Source organism: Aulonocara sp. 'chitande type north' Nkhata Bay, linkage group LG18 (assembly GCF_057382095.1).
Source record: "Aulonocara sp. 'chitande type north' Nkhata Bay isolate Kocher_YH1m ecotype deep benthic linkage group LG18, A_spYH_male_GT1.1, whole genome shotgun sequence".
NCBI classification, from domain to species: Eukaryota; Metazoa; Chordata; class Actinopteri; order Cichliformes; family Cichlidae; genus Aulonocara; species Aulonocara sp. 'chitande type north' Nkhata Bay.
The window spans coordinates 22,241,492-22,263,798 of record NC_141361.1 but is presented as its reverse complement, the minus strand read 5'-3'; the positions used below and the strand labels follow the sequence as shown (position 1 = coordinate 22,263,798).

Genomic DNA, 22,307 nt, shown 5'->3' with positions numbered 1-22,307 from the left:
TTGCATTTTTCTGCAATTTTTGTTTAAAGCAGCATACAGCTTTAAAAGCTTACGCAACAGTTTATTTTGTTCAGATTAAGATAAAGGTTATGGATGGATGGGTGCAGCTTTAGGTAGCCTACACACATTCAGGCGTGTTCTGTGTATCAAGGCAAAAATAAACTATCACATACTGAGGCTAGTTTATGCTGTTGACAAAGTGAGCCAACAGATCTGAGCTAATGTGACAGTTAACCAGCATTAATTCAGGAGCAAAAGTAAATGAAGCGGGCCTGCGGACACGACAAGGGAGTGCAGCGGGGATAGGAAGATGTGTGTACTGTACCACACTGGACCATGCTTGGATGAGCATGTAGGCCATGCCAACAACAATGCATAATACAGCCTCTGGTGATGGGGGGATGGATACGAACACACAGAGCTCCCACCTTACCTCATGTGCACACAACACGCAGACATTCACTTGTGCAAGCGCACGCGCACAAACTCACACGCATGCACAGACATTGACGGTGATGCGGCATGGAGCAGTTTATGCTCATATCAAAAGAAAGTCTTTGATCAGTGTGACAGGAAGGGCACTCGCCCCAAAGGAATTAGCTAACTCTCCTGCCTTGCACAGAAAAAAGCACATCCACAATAAATCAGGCGTGCTTGCATTTGCAACAGAGGGGAGAGAACGTTTGATATTTAGCTTCATTAATATGCTAAATGTATGAATATGATTTGTTCCAGTTCACTGTCCAGACTAGCATGTCCATAGTGCCATGATAACCATAAAGAGCAGAATGTGCAGAAATTCAGGTTGCATGTATAATCCGCTCAGTTTAACAGCCTGTTACTCTGCACAAGCAATTTACATACAGCTTTTAAATTAGTACCACTTTTATTTCTCCTAAAAAAAAATGTCCTGACACGGAGAATACTTTTAAAAGAATCCCCGATTTTGTTTATTTTTGCTTGCTGGAGCGTTTCACCGATATAAGATACGGTTAAGGTGATGTAATATTTCCTCTTAGTATATAAAATTGAAGATAATTAATTAGGAACAGTTTGATACTTAGGTTTTATTGCTTAATGTTAATAAGAAGATTACAACATTCATGTTTGTCACTTAGATTTGAGGCCACAAACTGGAGCTGTTTAGCTTTGCTTAAGTTAGCAGATAACTTAACCCTTTAAGACCTACCATATAACCAAGTCCACCGGAGCTTATCTTTATATTTTTACATGCTGTAGTGCCATTTTTGGGAGCATTTCAAGTTGTTATACATCAATACAACCGTCATAGCCCAAATGTTAATAATATGTATGCATTAAGTGCATAATAACTACATAAATTGCAAAAAAGTGCAATAAACTACAAAAAAAAAGAGTTAGTTAGAGAAATTTCCGAGGTTTATCCCTCAAAACTGTAAATACAAAAAAGTTGCACAAAATAGTTTCCAACAACAGGAAATGTATTTTGAGTGTCTTCATAGTTTTATTTTTGAGATACACCAATTTTTATATATTGCAGGAAAAACAAAAATAAATATTGTAATGCAAATTTGTGAAAAAAACAAACAAAAAAAGCATGTGCATAAAAAGAAACTATTTCCAGCAGTGCAATTTGAGTTCTAAGCATCCCAGAAACTATTCAGAAAAGCATGAAGTCAAACATGACTTTTAAAAACACCAGTATAGGCATATAAGGTCCCAAAGGTAAAAAACAAAACAAAAACTACATTCTCTGCGAAATGACGTCACTTCCGGTTTCGGGCAGGTAATGGCGGACATGCTGAGGTCTGTTCCAACATAGGAAGTGTTATGAACAGCTGATCGGATGGCAAAGCATGTTTCTGGAATATTATGCTTTTGTTGCTGCAAGTGCTTTTTATGCAGTTTTTGCAAAGCCATATGTGGAAGGAAACCGTGACTTAGGATAAGCTGATGGCATCAGATGTAAGTACAACTCCTGCAGTTTCTTAAGCAAAAGAAATTATTGCACTAGTGTACTTCTGGGAATCCATCCTACCTGAAATAACATCCTATCCAATGGTTCTGCGCAGACTCGGTGCATGCGCACAACACCAACCCCGAATTAACTTCTTTTTCTCTCACCTATCCGGAATATTTATATATTTATTTATTTATGAATTACACACCTATGAGAATGAGCAAGTCTAAATATTTTCTCTACTCTCAGCTAAGCTAAGCTAGCTTCTGCCTGACTATAGCTTAGCTGTTTTCAATCTCTTAATCTAGTTATAGTAAACAAAGTAAATATATAATAATATTATTATATGATAATGCAGCGGTAGAATCAGTCCATATTGTAATTCTACTGCTGTTCCTCAATAATTTGTAACTTTTTATAACTTAAAATTTCAAGATAACCACTCGAGTTATGTATCTAGCTTACATAATTTCAAACAACAAAACAAACACAAAAAACAAAAAATAAGCATCTTGAAATTACATGTTGTTTCTAAATGAGTAAGACTTAGAGATACTAACTTGAAAATTTGATTTTTGTGGCGGGAACAAGCTTCCAAACTACTGGTTGACAGTGACAATTAGCTACAAAGTAGCCACTGCTTCAAATTCTCTGTTACTTGTTATTGGTGTAGGAAGTCAACATTTTTTTATACTTTCATGCTTGCGTTAAAAGAAATTTAAAAAGAACTAGCTATGAGCTCTAATTGGGGGATAAAGTATTTTATTTTTATTTTATTTTTATTTTTATTCCTATTTATTCTATTTATCGCCTTCGTATATTTTATTTATATTGTCTCTGTATTTATATATATATATATGTGTGTGTGTGTGTGTGTGTGTGTGTATTATATATATATATATATATATATATATATATATATATATATATATATATATATATATATATAATATTCTGTAACTCTGTAACTTCTGTCGGTGCTGTGCTTTTTTGGAAATCGAATTTCCCAGAGGAACCCACCCGAGGGATTAATAAAGTTCTATCTAATCTAATCTAATCTAAGTAGGATTTGGCAGCTAGGATAACCCTGAAGGCCTTTACACAAAAAGCATGCTGTGAAAAAGCAACATGAGATCTGAACTTCCTGTGTAATGAAATGTGAAAAAACGAACTTAACATCAAACCATGATGAGCTAGTTTCTAAACAAGAAAAATACAAAACAGATTCATATAATTCAAAATAGAAGGCAGTTTCGTACATATTTTAGGATGTCAGTCCAGCAGTTTGAGCTCTTGTTGGCAGAGTTGGGACCACATCTGAGGAGGCAGAGAAATATTTTCAGACAGCCGATTGACACCAAGCAGTGTCTAGCTGTATGTCAGAGGTAAGTATCATTGTATATTCAGTACTAGTGTATGTTTTGCACTAGTAGGTCACTTGCTGCCAAATACAGTGATCTGACTGGTCAGCTCTATTTATTCTGATCCTATAAATTGAGCTAAATGCCACAAAAAAATCATCCAGCGAAATCAGGCTGTATTATGAATAAGTGAGCCCAAAACACATTTTTATGCATCAGTTGTGTAAAGGCCTTATGACAGGGTCACTTAGAAATATGTCACAATAATTTTTTATATTGAGCTGCAATAATAATGGATTAATAATGGATTGGATTTATATAGCGCTTTTCAAGGCACCCAAAGCACTTTACAATGCCACTATTCATTCACTCTCAGCTGCAGTGAAGTTACATTTCTATTCAAGCTGTGTGAAATTATATTACATCCTTATATGTGACCTGTGCTGCTGCAGCTGCTCTGAGAGTCACTGTTGTTTAGCCAAAGAAATTCAACACGATATAAGCAGAGGTTACATAATCATGCTGGTTTTCCAACCCTGTACAGTTTAAAGCTTGTACAAAGGATGAATTCGGTGAGTGAATCTAATCAGCATCATCATCTTAAATTTAAATTGCTGTCTGCTGCCCTTGATTTAATCTAGCATTGAGCATGAACAACACAATCTGCTCTGCACCAGTTCAACACAGTACATTACCATAAATGTAACCAGTTTAGCCTGCACTAACTACCTCATATTTTCATGTAACCTTCGAGCAACACAAAATTAGTGTGGTTCAGTTTGTTTTGCAAGATATTCACAGAATGGACCCCCCCGACCTATCAACACATTCAACAGCCAATTAAAACTGTAAAGAAATATAGAATTAAACCAGAATTAGTTTACCACACGTCAGTGCTTACCTTTGGAAATCATTTGTTCTGTCTTCTTTCTTAGTCTGGCACATAGTCCATTTAGCTAGCAGACTCACTGTCCTCTGAACAGAAACAGGATGCAATATGTGTTTGTTAAGCTGTTCGAAAAGTCGCATCTAAAGAAATTGCTCTTAAAAAAACTATAGATGCTGAAGTACAGCATGTGGAAACTTAATGACAGCTGTACTGTCAGAAGAAGGAACGGGTGGAGGGATCCAGATTCATGTTCAGATGACTTTATTAATCCCAAAAAAGGGAAATTTGTACCTGCTCACATAGTCAAACTCACACAACCCTGAGAGTGTGTGAGGTCGTGGGGTGTCGTTACATTCTTATTACAGAACAAGTATCTCCATGCCGTCAGCTGAAAGCATCACCAAGCTGCAGCGCACGAAAATGTGCTCACTCCTCAGTATTAAGTATTAATCTGCTTTTCTGCTTTAAATGCTCATTAGCCAAAGATGCCAGCACATTCGGGACTATTTTAGCCCCTAAATTTAACCCCTTCTATTCTTTTATACTTCGCTATAACCTCTAAATGAAACAAGAAGCTCCGCTGAGGGGATTCCCCCATTTATATAATCTGTGATATAGCCTATATGAGAGCTAATTTCTTCCCTCCTCTATTTCTCCTCTTTTCCCCCCTTCGTTCAGCCTCTTTTTAGTGTGAGAATCCCCCCGCCCCCCAGTTTATAGTGATGGTCAAATTGATGGCTCTAATTCTATCCAATGAAAAAAGGTTGTTAAATGTTATTAAAGTCACCCACCCAAAGCAGGGGAGAAAGGAAGTGAAAGAATAAGAACATGGTGAAGAGGAGAGGAATTAAAACTTGCTTTGTATCGGCAATGAAGAAAACTAAAAGAATAAATGGACCCAATCTGGCTGCACTTGGTGCTAGAATGGCTGCCCATCCAAAAGCCCATGCCCAATCCACCATGTCACTTTTGTCCGTCTCCAAACCCTGCGGATGCTCTGCTTTTATAGCAGATGCACAGAACCAAAGGATGTGAGGCGTGAAAGCAATGGGAAATTCATTACATATTCCTACCCCCCTCCGTTCACCATAATCACCACAATTAGCAGACATCTGCAGTGACTCCAAAGCTGGGAGTGTATTCAGGCAATCAGAGCAGCTTCACCAACAGCACTGACTGCAGCCCCCTCTGTGATGGGCCTCATCCTGAAGGGAAGCATTCCATTAGAAACTCAGTGATTAATTGAGACGCCGAATTCGCTTCTGGCATCGAGCACGAATGAAACCCAACAGGAGGCATCCATGATGGCAGAGCCGCGCACGGGATTGCGGTCCAGAGTTGGCGGGGACTTTAACATAGTGTCGATGGTGTTAGATGAGGCGCTCGCGCTGTTGGTTCGCAATTATCAGTATGAGAAGAGTTACTAGAAAACAGCTATGTGAAGATTTTCTGACCCATCAAGTAAACAAAACCTGTGTGTGTCTAACGATAACCTGGATTTTATAGGTACTTACGGATATTGGTATTATCCCCCGTGCTCTGAGAAACCTGGAATCCAGATTCCTGAAATCCACTAAAGCCTTTTATGTTGTTTAGCTGTAGATGTATCTTGTATGTAAAGGACATTTTAAAGGAACTGTTTAACTTAAATGTGAAGCACCGGCTGTCAGACATTTGCTTAGCATAAGATAAAAGCAGGAATCTAAAATAACTTTTCCAACCAAATGATGCTGATCTGTACTACTGTGTGTTATTTCTACCCTTCATTTGTAAATCTCTAGAGATGTTGGTACATTTAGACTCCCTGTGTTTATACTTCTTGACCTAAGCAAAGTTAACACTCTCAGTTTACAGATATGAAGCGTCAAGCTTTTCAAATCTCTGCGAGAAAACGGGCACATTCTTCAAAATGTCAAACTATTCCTTTAAGACGTCTCTGATTGGATGATTATCAAAAGTGTTGGGTGGCCCACTGTATGTTCTCCATCTGTAGTGGATGACAGCATGTTAGACAGCTCATTACTGAAGCAGTTGGAGATGTCACTCTTACTAGGCACAGTATGGAACATCCACGGCTTTAAGCCTCAGCTTGTCATGAAAATTAACAGTAACACATTGGACTCTTATCATCTTGCCTTGAGTCCGGCGCCGGCTCGTTTCCCGGATTGCGCGGCACGTGGAAGTAAGTGTAAATACGTACATCAGTCGAGCTTACGCGGACGCAGCTGCAATTGAGCCTCATTGTCCTCGGAAAAAAGGGGGAAAAAAGCCAGCTTTTTATAAACTCAGCAGACAGGCATGTTGTCACACAGACGAAAACACATTTGGAGTTTATGAGATTCATCTGCAGGAGATGAAATCATCCAGAACAGTTGAATGATTATGTGTATCACTTTATAAATGGTTTTTAGTAATGACTGATGCATTATTTAGAGAAACACCACACTATAACAAATACTCCAAACAATCCAAAGGAATCCTTTTAATTTTCCTGTTTTATTTCTTTACAGTGAGTGTTTTTCTCCAAATGCACAGAGTACACGCTTGATATTTGCCAAACTTAGCTTTTCCTCCTCATATGCAAAGCTGACGTACTTTGTATTCTGCAGATTTTAAAATGTGCATTATTTACATCAGATGTGATTATGCGTCCGCAATGGATTTCAGTGCTTCTTGGCACATCACTACGTATCAGTAGAATAACATGAAAGCCAGCCACCGCAAAATGTACGGCAGCCGTCCCGCTGCTTGCGTGTATGTGTCCTAATGAGATGCAAACAAAACATAAGACCACTCATCAAAGCACCGTTCAGTGAACTCATGCTCAAAATATCCACATGGTGATGTAAAATTATAGGATTTTGTACAGCATCGAGGGTTGTTTTGTTTGAGGAAGTTGGAGCTAACCTATAACACAGAGTGGTGCAGTGGTTAGCGCTGTCATCTCACAGCAATGAGATGACAGGTTTGAATCCACCAGCTCGTTGGGGTTTTTCTGTGAGTTTACTTTACTCTGGCCTTCGTCTCCCTCCACAGTTAGAAGACACGTTCATAGTTATGTTGTGATTCTAAATTAGTCATCTAGATTGTCAACCTAGGCTAGCTTTTAAGAAACTTAAATGTGCTTAACTAGAAGTACAAAGCAGAATAAAATGGAAGGGCTCAATGAAAGTACAAATACCTTAAAAAATCAACTGATTTTAAAACTGCTCTCGCATTAGTGTGCATTTTCTACCAGTGTAAAAACACAAGCAAACAAAGAAGCCTTAAGTTTGGAGTTATTATGTGATGTATGTAATGAGTAAATGTGGGGTGTTTTTTCTTCTTTTAAATGAGGCTTTAAATTTGTATCTGTAGTTATAAATGTTAACACGCTAGTAAGAACATTCCAACCCAGTGGAGAGCTCTGTGATAAACGGATCGTTCTGTTCCAGGAGTGGTTCATCGAATTAAACGCAGACAAAAAGGATCTTTTCAGTTTGTCTTTTACAGCAAGGCCGTTTTCAGCTACTGTCACTGTGCAAGTTTATCATGTTACACCTGCATTTATTAATCACCGAAAAGACTCTTTCCTGGTGAAGTCAGCAGAACTGAAAGGGAATTTCATGCAAAAAAAACTAACCCACCCAGCCCGAAACCCCGGGATTTCACACATATACTACCCTTCTCACAGAACAGAGCTGACCCTAACCAAAGCAGAAAGACAAGTGGGGGGCCCCAGTGCAAAACTGATGAAGAGGACAAGCACATCAGACGCCGCACAGGTCTTCAGGAGGAAGTTTCATTAAATAGCAGTGCTGTTGTATGATATCTTGTCTTGTTTGGTGTTGTGTTTGGTTTAGCTCACACAATGTGTTTGTAGAACACAGGAGTGGTGTTCGCTAAAAATGGACCGCTGAAACAATCGTAAACAACTAATGACATGTAATTCTGTGAATTCAGTGTCTTTTGCATTTCTGATGAATTCCATGTCATATCAGATCAAATACAAAAGGAAGGTCAGCTAAAAGGTAACCCTGAACTTTAGATTTCACTATACCTTGTCAAAAAGGGGCACCCAGATTCTTTAAAGTCACCGAGAACCATGTGACGCTTTGGTTTAAAAGGAAAGATGAATTGCACCGACTAAGGAATTATAAGGTTTTCACACCATAGCAGCCGCGCGCATAAACACCCACGTGGTTAGATTTGTGAAAGAGCTGTGATTGAAGCTGGGGCTAAATTAAGAGGAAAGACAGATTAGAAGCTTAACGGAAATCAAGCCAAGGCTGTTGCTCTCATTTGGATGTTGGAAATTAGACCGAATAGTGAATAAATCTAGGTGCTTTACTTTCGAGAGCACCGTTCCCACCAGTTATGCAAATTAGCCTTCAAAATGCACACAATAATCGAATGATGTGGCGCTTTGTTTGGAGCTTTGAGCGTGCTTATTTTATAGGTTTAACAGGGACGAGAGCGGCGCCTCCTCGTTTTGCGGCTTCTTCGTGGCTGTCGTAAAATCGTAGAGCTACAATGAAACGGGGTGTGATCCTCCACTTGGTGTTTCCTTCCTTCTAGCATGGGTCTGGGCCTTATAAAGGCCTGTGTGGTGTGCCACAGACACGCCGCCTTTCTGCTGTGTGGAGAAATGTGTTCAATCACCATGGCTACTGGACAGACCCCTGCTGTGGTTATTAGGATTTCTCTGTCTGCTCGCACAGGTTAACCACTCACTGTCTGTGTTACGGATGCGAATGTGAGTGAGTGTGTTCAGGAGGGTTACAGGTCAAGAGGTGATTTAATATTATAATTATAGAGCCAGAGTGGTGGGTTTTTTTAAAAGCAGGATCTCACCTAGAATGGATCAGCTCGGACCGCGCTGCCTCTCAACAGTATGTGAGAAGGGGGAACATGAGAAAGCTTTAAGCTGTATTGATTCAGCCGACTACTCTCGGAGTGAGTACCAGAGGATCTGAAGACAGAATTATCCATGCACCATTTCCTCCCCTGCTCCTGTGTGGAAAATTCTGCAGTTCCAGCTTTGTCGTAGCCTACATACAGCAGAAACACACACACACTCAGGGCCCCATAAACATTGTGCTTAGGGACACACACAGCAAGAGAGAGACACACACACACAGCGTTGAGGTTTGATGTTGCAGAATAATAGTTGTTTGATTTATTTATAGTCATTCCCTTCCATCTGAATGGCTCTGCATATTTTTTTGTTAAATTAATCTTAAAATAGGACAAGCAGACGGATTAAAAAAAACCCTGCAGAAGCACGCTGCTGTAATGCTGTAAAATTTAGGATTTTCTCTATAGGCTGCTACATCATTTTCCCCATATTAAGTTATGCCGTAATGTGGGTTATTATAGCGGTCTCTGAGCCTACATAAAGTGCGCTGAGGTCTTTATAAACACTAATAACACGCACTTGGGTGCTCCAGTTTCACTCTGAGTCCATATGAAGAGATTATGGGAAGCCATAAAACTGTGGAGGATAAGTCCCACCAATGAAATCTGAATTTCTGAGACACGGGGCATTGTCTGCATATGCCTCTTTGCCCTGAGTATCCTCCTCCTCTACTCCCCACCCGGTTTCTCCTGAATAATGCACGATGGACACCCCCTCCTGCGCTTCCTCCCTTCAGCCCCCTCCTCCGCGCCGGCCCTGTGTCCAATAGCCGACGCGCATTTTATCAAGCTATCTCTTCTGAGCCAATCCCAGTCCACTCAGTGATCCCTGTAAACCGGATGCCCTCCCTTCTGCCCCTCAAACAGACGTAATCTGTGGATCAGAGAGGCAGGCGCCCAGTCAGTGCGTGGACTTGGTGTCGGATGAAGAAGATGGGAGTAAGAATAAAAATTAAAAAAATTAAAAAAGAAAAGAAATACTCCCCGCTGCAGAATCAGAAGACACTGCGATCAGCGCCCCCGCGACAGGAGAATGAGTCCTGCTGCTTCACCAGCAGGGTGAAGGGAAATCTTGTGAGTATGCCATCATGTCAAATGCATAACCTAAAACGGGGATGTGGTGTTTTTTTGGTTAATCCGGTGCAGTCGGCGCAAAACCGGCGGTTTAGTTAAAAAGAGATGATGCATCTTTTTTTTTTATATATGTGCGTTTTTTTAATAAAGTATGAATGAGCTGATTAATACGTGGCTGGATGTGAAACTCTGTGGCGGTGTGTGATGTACTCCGGGTTGTCGCTCGGTACTATCGAGGCGGCTTTAGCTCTCAATGCCACTCATTTCTTCTTCTGGGCATCCGTGTGACTAAAGGAAGAGAAGGGGAAAAGGGCGATTTCCGATTGCTTTGGCAAGTATGAATCCTTTTAAAGCGCACTTCAGTTAAAAAAAACGCTCTCGCAGACGCGTCGATTGCACACGGTGGGCAGACAAACGCTGCCCTCCCTTCTCGGAAAGTTTTAACGGTGTGTTTAAAAGAGCTCAAAAGAATCACGCCGAGAGGCTTCAGTGCAGCATAACTTTGACTGCTTTCACTCAGCAGACAGTCTTTCGTTCACACTGAGGCCTGAAAGTCGGCTGATAAATGGTGTCTATTATTTTTCCCAGCCGAACAATGCGTACCGGCTTTGTTTGGACCATCTGTCATTGTATCGACATTACAGCCAGCCCTCCTGCCCCACAAAGAATCCTGAGTGGGAGACACCTGAAGCGCAGACAGCAGACGGCGGTCGTTCAGAGCCGCCACCCGTCTCTCGCCAAGCCGTGACTCATGGTGTGGTCCGTCTGAGTGGATGGGTGCGTAACGCGGCCACAAAATAAACAGGCGCTGGAACAAAGTGTTGCAATTGAAACATGATTTGTTTTTGGGGAAGGGATTCCACATCATGCACGCGTGTCTGCTGATGTGTGGTTTATCCTCAGATGTACGCTGGGACTGGAATAGTGCAAGTAGAGAAAAGCGTTTGCTGTATTTGCGCATCCTGAATTCTCGGAAACAGCTTGTTGCGCATCTGACTTCCTCCCGGAATTTTTGGGCCTTCGGCACATGGCGAAAAAAACAAAACAGCCAGACTGCCATTTTCAGGGTGGGCACACACACACACACACACACACACACACACACACACACACACACACACACACACACACACACACACACACACAGATACAAATAAACACACTCCATCACAAGCACTGCACACTCAGTTTGGGGCATAGAGGCCTGATAAGCAGCACAGCTTTGACCCTCCAGTTAGTTGAATGCAGCTGAGGCCAGGAGACTTCAGAAACTGCACTGCTTAGCTTATAGACACGTGGTACCAAGCACTAATATGCCTTAAGGTTAATGAGGCAGTCTCCATAAATTCTTTTGCCATCTGGATATAGTAGGTCTAGACGCTTAGTGCAGCACTACATTTTACCCACTATAGATTACTCACAGAGTGATTTGATGAAAAGAAAAATCAATGGAATTGAAGAAAAAACATTTACCTACTGCCGAGAGCCATTTAACTGCGTGTACTTTAATTTCTTTTACATAAATTAGTGGGAAAATCTGTCTCAGTAAGCCGTGTGGTGGAAGAACACTCCTGATAGGCACTGATGTGATCAGCTGTGATGGCCTCGCTTCCATCCCTGTCAGGACTGAGTTGCATTTAATTCACTTTAGCCGTGTCCCCTGTGAAGTAGAAAAAGCTGCTCCCTCACATTACAGAGCAACCAATGTCCGGGTGCATAGCTGTTTAATTCGGTTTCAGAGAGTTATCGGGGTGGGATAAGTGAACGGAGCAAAGCCAGCGTCTTCCTGCCGCTGTAATGTGGACGCAGGGGCGGTTTGGATGTTGGCTTATCTTATCTCCTGCTTGGATCTATGATCATCATTCCTGCATAGCTCATTATCACATATGATGAGTTTCATCAGCTGCACCCTGCAATTATGTTGAGAAGCAACCTGCTATCACAGCGGAGAGGCTCTCAGCCGCAGATCACTGTTGTTCCTCCATTACACGGCATCTATTTCTCAACAGAGTCCGCAGAACAGTTCCAATTAAACATTATTGTTGCTTTAGTTCGTCTCTGTCGGTGGAAATGCAGCGATGGCACAGGGGATCATCATCAGCAACAGCAGCTGGGGTTCGCCGATTCGTTCATTCTGGCTCAAATTCAACTCCTGGATGACGAAAGTGTTGAGGATAGCACAGCTCAGTTCAGCTGCACTCATTCAGCACGACTGCCTTTTTTTAAATAGCAAAAAACTAGTTACATCTTGTATATTTTTATAAATCCGTCTCTGTCTAAGGATCCAAAACAGCCAATACAATACAATCTCACAACTCCTGTGAAGAAACCTTGCGGTATGTCCATGCATCTCAGCTAAATGGAAGTTTAGGCCTGAATGCGTTCATATCAACAGGATCCTGTGTGTGTTTGTTCTTCCCCTGTGTGTGTGTCTGATTGGGTAATGGGTAAATGGAAAGGCTAGGTAATGGAGACCCCTGCACCCTGCCTTAGGCATTGTGACATACTGCGTGTCTAGATGAGTGTATGACCTCTAACCTCTTGTCTAGCCAACGGCTCAGGTCCGCTTGGGTCAAGCCAGGTGGCTTTCAAAAGCCTACTGGCCCGTTCACAAGCAGATGATATTTAAACTCTTTGCACGTCGGCTGATCAGCAGCAACATTAAAGCCACTTGCCATAACATTGTGAACGCCCACCTTGTCTTGCACCAATATTGCACCTCTTGATGGGTGGGCCTCCAGGATTGTTGGACCTTTGTCGTGTTTCTCAAGCTGTTCCTGAGGAGTTTTTGCCGCATTGTGGTGGACGCCGCTGCTATCAGGGAATACCCTCGCTGTGGTAGGTACACTTGATCTACGACCATATTCGGAGGGGTTTGATATGCAGATCAACGCACATCTCAGAGGAACGAAACAGTCCAAAATAAGATCTACTTAATTCAGCCTTTTCCTTACTTCTTAAATTCAGCTCCCGAGAAATGGCCTTTCTCTCGCAGCAGCTCAAAATCCCAAATTAAGATCTTAAAATGCTCTTTTTCTTCTCTCTGCGCTGGCCGTTTGTTTATTTGAAATGACTAACCCAAGAAAAGAGTAAGAATCAATCACATATATATGATTGGACTGCACAATATCAGAAATCAGTCTCAGTGATCGAAATCGAGCCTTTGAGTCTCTGTGCATTTTATCTCCTGCTTTTCTTGTGTTTCTCCTGCTATTATCCAACTGGGCAGAATAATTGGTCTTAGCTTGATTTATTATTTTGCTCTTCTTATGGTTCTGAGAGGAGACAAAGACGAGAGGAGACAAAGAAAATGGTTGTCTGGCTTTTGTGTTACAGGTAAATTTATAGAGTAGTAGTCGTGGGAAATGCTGATTATGGTGCTAAGAAAACAAGTTAAACATCTCTGGAATAATCAGATTTTACCCGTCCCATGCCTACATATTTTTTTTCCCCCAAACAGCCTGATTCTTCTTCTGCTTTTATCTTAAAGGGTCAAAGTGTAGTTGACCAATAAAGATATGAGAAACAACAGATTTAAAAATCCAGACGCAGATCGGCTAATCTGCTCGTTTTTCCCACGTCGTGGTTGCGGTGTTTAATCTCAAACTACCGTAAGACACAAACTAGCCTTGAACCTGTCGCTGCTGAGAGAAACAGCCCGTCTCCATTCTGTCACTACATGCTCTCTATTGTATCTCTGCACAAGAAACTCCCCATTGGAAATTTTGGAATCTTTCCCATTGTTCCTAAAGGAAAGGGGGGCTTTCATATGGAAGTGGGGAACGCCAGGAAATGACTGGCATTCTTTGTGGACAATTTGAAAATAAACTTGTGGGTCCTCACTTCTCTCTCAACAGCCAAGCACAAAACTAGAAATTAGAAGTGAGGGTCATGGTGTTAACAATTCCCTCTTTCTTGTGTTTGCTGCTGTAATTTGTCCCCAAATCTATATTTTCTTCTACTGGAGACGCGCCACCGCAGTTTCCGCTTTTTGTCGAGAGCTTTGCACCCTCTTCTCGACAGTTTCTTGAATGGACGCATTCTCTCTGTCTTTTTTTACTTTTCCTTTTCCTTCAGTATTTGTCCTTATTTTGCCTTATCTTCCCCCCGCCTGTCTTTAAACACAACCCCGCTGCTTGGGCTCTGCTTTATGAGGTGTGACAGTTGAAGTCTGGTTGCCGAGGCAGGCCGCGTGGACTGGAACGTAAAGCTTTGCATTCAGCCGGCTGCAGCCGGGTTTGTGGAGGACTTAAACTCAATTCACCCCTACAGTACCTCGTATACAGGAACTGCCTTCATTATGCTGAGCTGGCATGAAAGTGCAGAACTGGAAGGAGGGGAGAGCGGGGAGAGGGAAAAAATAACACTTTAACCTCGGAGCTCGTAGTTGAACACATGCAGTTGCTACCTTTGAAGGGAAAAACTGAAAGAAGATTAAAAGCAGATGTTAATTGAATTAATTCATCACTTCAGCTGCACAAAGTTTAGCCTCTTTTTTTTCTTGTGTATTTTGGCTAAAAGTGTTCATAGCTCTCTCTCACTGCTTTGATTTAATACTAAACAGGCTTTCTCAGACGATCAGCCTCTCCACCCCACAGATTGACACTCACACCTTACCCTCCTCCTCAAACTCCTCTTGTTGTTTTTCCCACCGGGCCAGGGGTAGTTCCCAGGTATTTGACCAGTCTAGCGTAGCAGGGAGGCTGGTTGTTGTGTCCTCTGTGAGACAAAGGCAGCGTGCCTCAAGTATAGGGATGAAAGGAAACGGGGCTGTGCAGCCACTCATTTTTACAATGGGAAACCTCCTTAGCGAGGCTGTAGGGCAAATGACCACCTTCTCTCTTCCTTTTCTTTAACAAGCACCGAGGCTGAGAGCGTGTCTCTATCTTTTTTCTTTTTGTAGTAGGAGGAGCAGCGCCGCGTATATACCTATAGATGTGAGTTTGTGTGCGCGTGTAAAGGAGGAAGGGATATCCTTTGTCTCTGCGCAGAGTGCTTTTTGAGCTTTCGCTTCCTTACACCTGCTCAGCTGACAGATGGTGCTTCGCTGTTAAAAGATGAACCAGCAACCGAGGTTGAAATTGTTAAAAGATGGGTGGGGGAAATTTAAGGGAGATATCAGAAAAATAAATACGTATGCCATTTAAAAATGTTGCTGGATCCTCTCTTCAGTAAAAGGGGACACGGACATTGGGTGTTTTGCTTTCTTCAAAATTGAAGGAATTACCTTCAATTACCAGTAAGAAAAAAAAGAAAGAAATAAAAGCCACTTTTAAGATATTAAAAGCAACAAAATCTGTTCAACTTCACAGTGTTACATTTAAGGCTCGATAAGGGCTGTAGGACATTTTGGCGTCGGTGAGTCTAAAAACCTAAAAACATACAATATGATGTGAAAATGCCTTTAATTTTATGAGCAAATGATATATTTTTTTCATTAAATCTTCTATATTGGTCCTCAGTGTAGTGTTGTCAGGAGGGGCGGGGGGTGGGAGCGGAAGCCGCAGGAGTCTTTTATGGCTCCAGGTCCAGAGACAACCTGTTCTCAGGCACTTCTCTCCTGGCACTTTTTTATGACATCATAAATTCCTCCATTTCCTCTGACCAGCCCTAGGTGGGTATAAAGGACGTACCTGGCCAGTAATTGTCTGTCTGGCCCTCTCATCTGTCGGATTCCTAATGCTGCTGGTGACCTCCTCCAGAGCCAGACTCTCAGACTGCCTCAGGATACAGAGATCTCTTAGATCTGCACCGTGGACCAATAAAAACTGTAGTTTATTTGTTGAGTGATCGAAAAAAAAGAGTGAGAGAGAAGAAGAAACAAAAAAGCTTGTTTCTAGTTCATTTAGATTAGCAACGAGAGTCAGCCTGGCACCCACATTATGGAGGCCTCTCTGCGTGCATGTGCTCTTCAGACCGTCAACATCAACCCACTCCCACTCTCAGACCTGTTGATACCTTTTGTTTGTTGAAATATGAGGACGAACAGCAGAAAAGAAGGGATTAGGGGAAGAAAGACAAAGTTTTTTTTTTCTTTTTTTTGGAGGGAAGGGGGCCCAGAAACACTCAGCGCTCACATTAATCTGACGCTCAGCTCGGCTGGCCTCAGGGAGGCTCGAACAATACACACACCAGCATGACAACATTCCTGGAGGTTAAAAAGGTCAGGGGTCACCCAGTGACCCCACCCTGCCAATCAGTTCCAGGGCACTAACTCGGGGCCTTTGTTTTTGCTTTATGTCTTCGCACTTGTTGAACAGACTCTGAGCCTTATGTTACAATGTGCCCTTTGCTCTCTAATAGACTGGATTGGCACGGAGCACTTTTACGTTTGTTAAGTCAGTTTTGGCTTAGATAATAATCGTTTTTTTAAAAACAGGGAGGGGGCTGCGAAGAAGGAGAGCGTAGCAGTGTTTCATTGCTGCAGCTTCGGGGTTCAGAGGCTTAAATGCAAAACAGAACATGGAGAAAGAAAACACATTAGCCCGAGGCTGCAAAATGTGCACATTGACTTTAAAAAGCTTTGGCCAGGTTTGCTTGGCAGTATACTTTTTAATATTATGTCTGTAGCCTATGGCGCATACTATAACCCAGCCAGATGTTTGGCAAGCCCACATCTATATATGGGAGCAAAAGGAACCACGGCAAAGCAGCCAAGCTGTAATTATTGTCCATATTTTCAATTGATTTATGCCCATTTTATATAATCAGCCCTCCCGTGTCACTTATTAGTCCAACATAGGCAACGTCGATGCTCAAAGTTGTATTTTTCCTTCCTCATGGAAAATCCAGCTTCGTTTTTTTTCTTCTTCTTCTTCTTCTTTTTTTTTTTTTTTTGCAAACAGCACAGCAGACTTCAAATAAAGTCTGCGAGCCGTCATTAAAGTGGAGCGTATGCATGTGTAGGCATGGAGTGGCATGTGAGGCCCCTACGGGGAGACTGCAGGTCTGTTAGTCATTATGACTGAATGTACAGTATACACTGGAGTGGACACGCAGCTACATTAAAGCCTCACCCACGGCCACATTGGACCACCCCAGAGACACACCGCTGGCACTTCCTCTGCCCGCTTCCATCGCTCAGCCTCAAGGGAAGTGCGTTTAGGGATTTCCTGAGCAAACTCGGGGCAATTAATCGTGGGTTGATTAGGAAACTTTCTAGTGAAAATCCAATTAATTGTAAGAAAACATTGTACTCTTTTCCTTCTTTTTTGTGTTTGTTGTTCTGTGCATTGAAATAAACACCCTCCTGCGTTTTCTTGTCTTCTAGGTTTTCCCACCCGGCTCCGTGAAGATGATTTCAGTCAGGTATACTTCACCACAGCACTCACTTTCTTGCAAAAATATTCACAGTGCGTCACAGAAAGATGGCTATAAACCTCTTGAATTTTATCCTGCATGCCAAATCCGCTTATACAGTGGAGGAAGGAGACACCGCTCTCTATTAGTCTGCAGTTAGAAATGAAAGCCTATCTTGGCTGCAGCTGTGGAGGAGCTCCAAAGATGGGGACGTTTATTGTCAGGAGCAAATAGAGGCCTTTTTATTTTGTCTAGCAGCTGACGCCTCTCCCCACCCACTCCTCCATAACCGCTTTTGTCAGTAATGTAGAGTGGCCTGCTCGGGCAAGAGCGAGAGACCATGAGAGTTTCAGAGTGGAAAGGGAAAAAAAAGAAAAAGAAGTGGAGTTAGCTGTTGATAGGCTCGGGGAGGAAAGGCACGGCTGTTTGCCATATGGCGCAATTATCAGCTATTTGAAATGATTATCACTCTCCATCAATACAGTGTTTAAATGTATATATCTGAGTGTGTGTGTGTGATTTGATCTCTGGTTTGTGCCCCCGGTGTAATGTTGAGATTCTGTGACCTGCAGCTTGGCCCCCCATTTAAACTGGGATAGCTATGATCTACCCACCTCTAACCCCAATCCCTCCTCCCTCTGTCACCCCCTCCTTCCCTAACACACACACACACACACACGCAAAGTCTACCAGCACAAAAGAAATATTCAGCTGTAGAGAGGGGGTCTCTCAGAGGGCGCGACATTGAACTGGGGGGGGGGGATTAAGTAGAAATGGCTGGCTGACACTGGGGTTGCCATGGCAAAGCCCCCTTTTTCTCCTCTCCCTTCGACCCTCCGCCTATTTTTCATTTTAGGTCTTATTGTGGGGGCGAGGTGTAAGTGTGTGTGTGTGTGACTGTGATGGAGTAGGGACAATCTAATTCGACATATGAATTTAGGCTCTTATCAGAAGCAGCCCTGCTTCACCCCGGGAGAAAAAGAGACCTCTGCTTCAGTCAGAAAGAAGAGAAACATCCGAACACGTGATGTTACAGACCTGCTATCTGCTGAGTATCATTAAATATTATGGTGCATTTTATTTAGCAGTTAATGTATTCCTGTCATTTAAAAAAAATAAAAAATGACTTGAACATCTTTGCATGTACACAGAGGAAAGCATCCCACGGCAGAATTCAGAGGCAGTAATTCAAAGACGCGGCGTATGCACGGGACAAAGAACCAAAAAACAAATTGTCTGTTTTATGACTGAATTACAGCGGCAGTAATATGGCGCATTACTCATCCGCTGCAGCCGGGGCGTTATCACGCTAGCCTCATGCTGGCCTCCCAGCAGCCCCAGCAGAGTAATGGATGCAGGTCGAGCTCGCGCGATGACATCAGCACCCTAAGCCGATGAAATGGGGCGATGAATGACCATAGATCAGCGTTTACCAACCTGACGTCAGCCCCTGCTCTGTGCAGCAGTGCACTGACACCGCCGGCAGTTGTTCCCTCAGATACTGGTCCGCTTCGGACAAAGGGAGCTCACAGCAGGACGTCAGTATTGTTCTCCGGACTCGGTGTCCATAAGACCTGTGCCAGGATTGAAGATGGTTAAGCAGAACTGCTCACAGGGTCTTTAAAGAGTAGAAATACAAGCATATGCTTATTATATTTTAGTAGAATTCAGCCTAATTACAGAAATCCATTTTCTCCCCAGTGCCCAGATATTTGTCTCTGAGATTTTATTTTATGCTTCCACCACAAAAAGACTGAAGATGAATGGAAGCACTACTTTGTAGTGAAGAAATGGCTCTAATGAACACCGCTGACAGAATGATATGTGGGTTATTTATAGAAGCTGGGACTTTGTTTCTGGAAAGATGGTTTCGGTATGTAACGTTTTGAATGTTTTTTTTCTCAATGCTGTGATCAAGAAAAACAAAAAAAGAAAACGGCATAAATCAAAGAGCTCAGACAGATCTCACAAAATCTATGCAAAAGAAGCCAAATTTATCCTCATGGCTACACACCACAGGAGGAAATGGAGAAAATGTTTGTCTGCGTGTGTGTTCTTCTTCTTCTTTTTTCATGTGTGTGAAATCAGTCTTTAAAGAGAAGACAGTGGGATATCAGCGCTAACAACTTTTTCTTTATCTGTGTTTCAGATGCTGTTACGAGCAATTTTCATCTGAAGATGAAAGACTTCGTGTTCCTCTGATTAATGAGGTGGTAGTAAAGCTCTAAAGCAGAGCCTCTCAGCTTATGCTCGAGCTTAAGTATGCTTCGTGATGCTTTTGTGTGTGTGTGTGTGTGTGTGTGTGTGTGTGTGTGTGTGTGTGTGTGTGCGGGGAACATAACCAGAACTGTCATTGCCCTGAGGACAGCGGACTCATTCTGCCACTGTCTTGTGTCGTTATGTCCTCTCGTTACGCAACCTGACCTCTGTGGTTCTGAGCATCGTCCCCGTCCCCCTGTCCCATGCCTGTCTGACTGGCTCTCCTCCCTCCTCTTCCTCCACACCCTGCCTCCCGTGTCAGCTCGGCTCACGGTCACAGCTGCCGTCCTTCCTCGCCTTGCTTGCCTCGGTGAACATTCAACGCTGTCGGTGAGTTTGGTATGGACACAAAAAACCATCGACCGTTGACTGTGCCCCGTGGTTCGCTCCGACGGCGTCAGGAACGAGCGAAGGAAGAAAAAAAAAAATGAACAAAGGGGCAAAGTGGCTGCATGAAAATCCGGTGACGAGAACAGACGCACACAGCCGCGCCGCACACAAAAGTGACACTCTGTTTCCACTGTACCCGAAGACCTAAGGTCACAATCAACATTCATTGCTGTCGCTGGGTTGGACTGTGTAGAAAAGCTCACTGAACAATGAGTGCAACTGTGGCCCAGATCTGCCTGACTCGCGTCTCAGCCAATCAGTCGGCCGGATGTGAGGCACTCTGATTATTTTATTTATATACTTCTTGTTTTTCACTTCTATTTTCTCCCTCCTTCCTCCCTCCCCGGTGCTGGGAGTCTTAAGGGGAAAGAGAAGGAGAGATAGAGACACAAATAGACTCCTGGCTGCTTGCTTGTCCTCATCCTCCTCTCCTCTAATTGATGGTTATGTGTGCAGCAAGGGGGAAGGAAGCGGAGTGAATGTGTAATCATTTGGAGTCTCTTCTCCTTTAGATGTTTCATCCCTCTCTTTTTTGTTTGTCTAATTATACACTGAGCTGAGTTAACTCTGCGTTAACTGTGCGCCTGTGCTGGCAAGAGAGACGGGCTGATGGAGAGGGAGGACAGGGAGAACAAAAACTCCAGAAAGCTTACAGCAGTAGATAAACGATTATCTAGTTTTCACTAGATTTTGCTCGATGTTCCCCCTCATGCAAACGTGCTGGGAGAAGGAAGGAAATTCCGGCTGTATAAAGTCGATTGTTTCCACCTTTCTCACCGAGGATGCCTCATTATCTGTGTTTGAGTTTCATGAGAGGTTTCCTGCCTGCCCCTGTTTGTTTGTGTGTGTGTGCGCTGGCTAAGATAGAGGACCTGTCTGGTGATCTCACGGTGCAATATGTCATTTTCCTTCTATGCTAAAGCCTGCTGTCTCATGGGGAGGGGGAAAAAAGCAGTCTATAACCTTGTCTTCCTTCGCAGTCTGGGACCGGCCACACCGCTGCCATTTCTCATTGTAGCCGCCTGCAACGACTTCTGTAATTCAAGTAAGGTGAACCCAAAGCTCACACATGTGATGTATGGGTGTAAGAATGTTTGTGTCACTGATTTGTCAATTAAACTAATAAAGTTGAATCAGTTCATTAGGCTGATGTGATTATTTACTGTTCGGATTAACTCGTGTTTCACGTAAGAACGATCTTTGTCATCTGTGTCATTTAGTCACCAAGTCCCATGTCCGTGTACCCCCGCCTCCCAAGTCTCTCTGTATTATTCATAGAAAAGCACTCTGTGCAGTGGTGCAGAAGAGTGGAGGTGATGTAATAGTGGCCTTGAGCGTGGCTTCGGACTGTCATTTGGGATGGATTCATGCGACAGGAGAAAACGCTCGGTTTGTTCAGCCTTGTTGGTGTCGCCAAAAGGCGCAGCTGATGGCAAGAGACGATAAATAAAAGTGTCATCACAGTTTTGTTGAAATTAAACTCGGAAAGTTATCCAAACCATAAAATGTATAAAGGGAACAGTGTGAAAGCCCACATCGTGTGAACCAGTGTGTAAGAAGCTGGGATGCTGAGAGACACGAGAAGAAACCTCGGGAACAGACTTGAGCTGGAAACAAATCCAAGTGTTATTGAAACGTTGTTTCACAGCACCTCAAAGTGACACTACCCCCATCTAGTGCTGAGCTGTACACACAGCCTCCCTCTGTAACGATGTGGAAATCATGTATCATTTATTTAGCATAGAGTAGCTGAGGGAAACTGACCAACCACAGCCGAGTATTTTGGTTAGCTTTAATTTTTAATTGATCTTGGGTTTTTTTTTGTTTGTTTTTTTACAGAAGTGCATTCCTTGTCATTAATCTTTAAAATTTTAAATTGCTTTGGAGCATTACAGAAAAAAACAACAACATTAGAGTGTTACAGTTAAATCATTTCCAACCCTGGCTTTGGTTTGGTGTAATTAAAAGTGCTACATAAATTGGGAATTATCAATTTGTTGAGATAAATACATCACATTAGTATTGAGAAATTAATAATGCGCTCGCACTGTAGTTTTTTTTCTTTGGACATCGGTTGCTTTTTCACTTCTGACCTTGTTCTATGAAGGATTCAAGCATAAAAAGGGCAACGAACTCCAGGGATGAACCAGTGTTGTGTCGACAAATAACGGACAACTTGTTAAAGAACAAATGTTAAAAA

At 42.6% G+C, this 22,307-nt stretch overlaps 1 long non-coding RNA gene across 1 annotated transcript; it reads left to right on the top strand.

The window, feature by feature from the left end:
* The first annotated feature begins 9,846 nt into the window (after nt 1-9,846).
* Nucleotides 9,847-21,269, top strand: LOC147308519 (uncharacterized). The gene is made up of 3 exons (XR_015126053.1): nt 9,847-10,159; nt 17,430-17,467; nt 19,608-21,269. It is a non-coding gene; the product is annotated as an uncharacterized LOC147308519 (long non-coding RNA).
* Nucleotides 21,270-22,307: the final 1,038 nt, after the last annotated feature.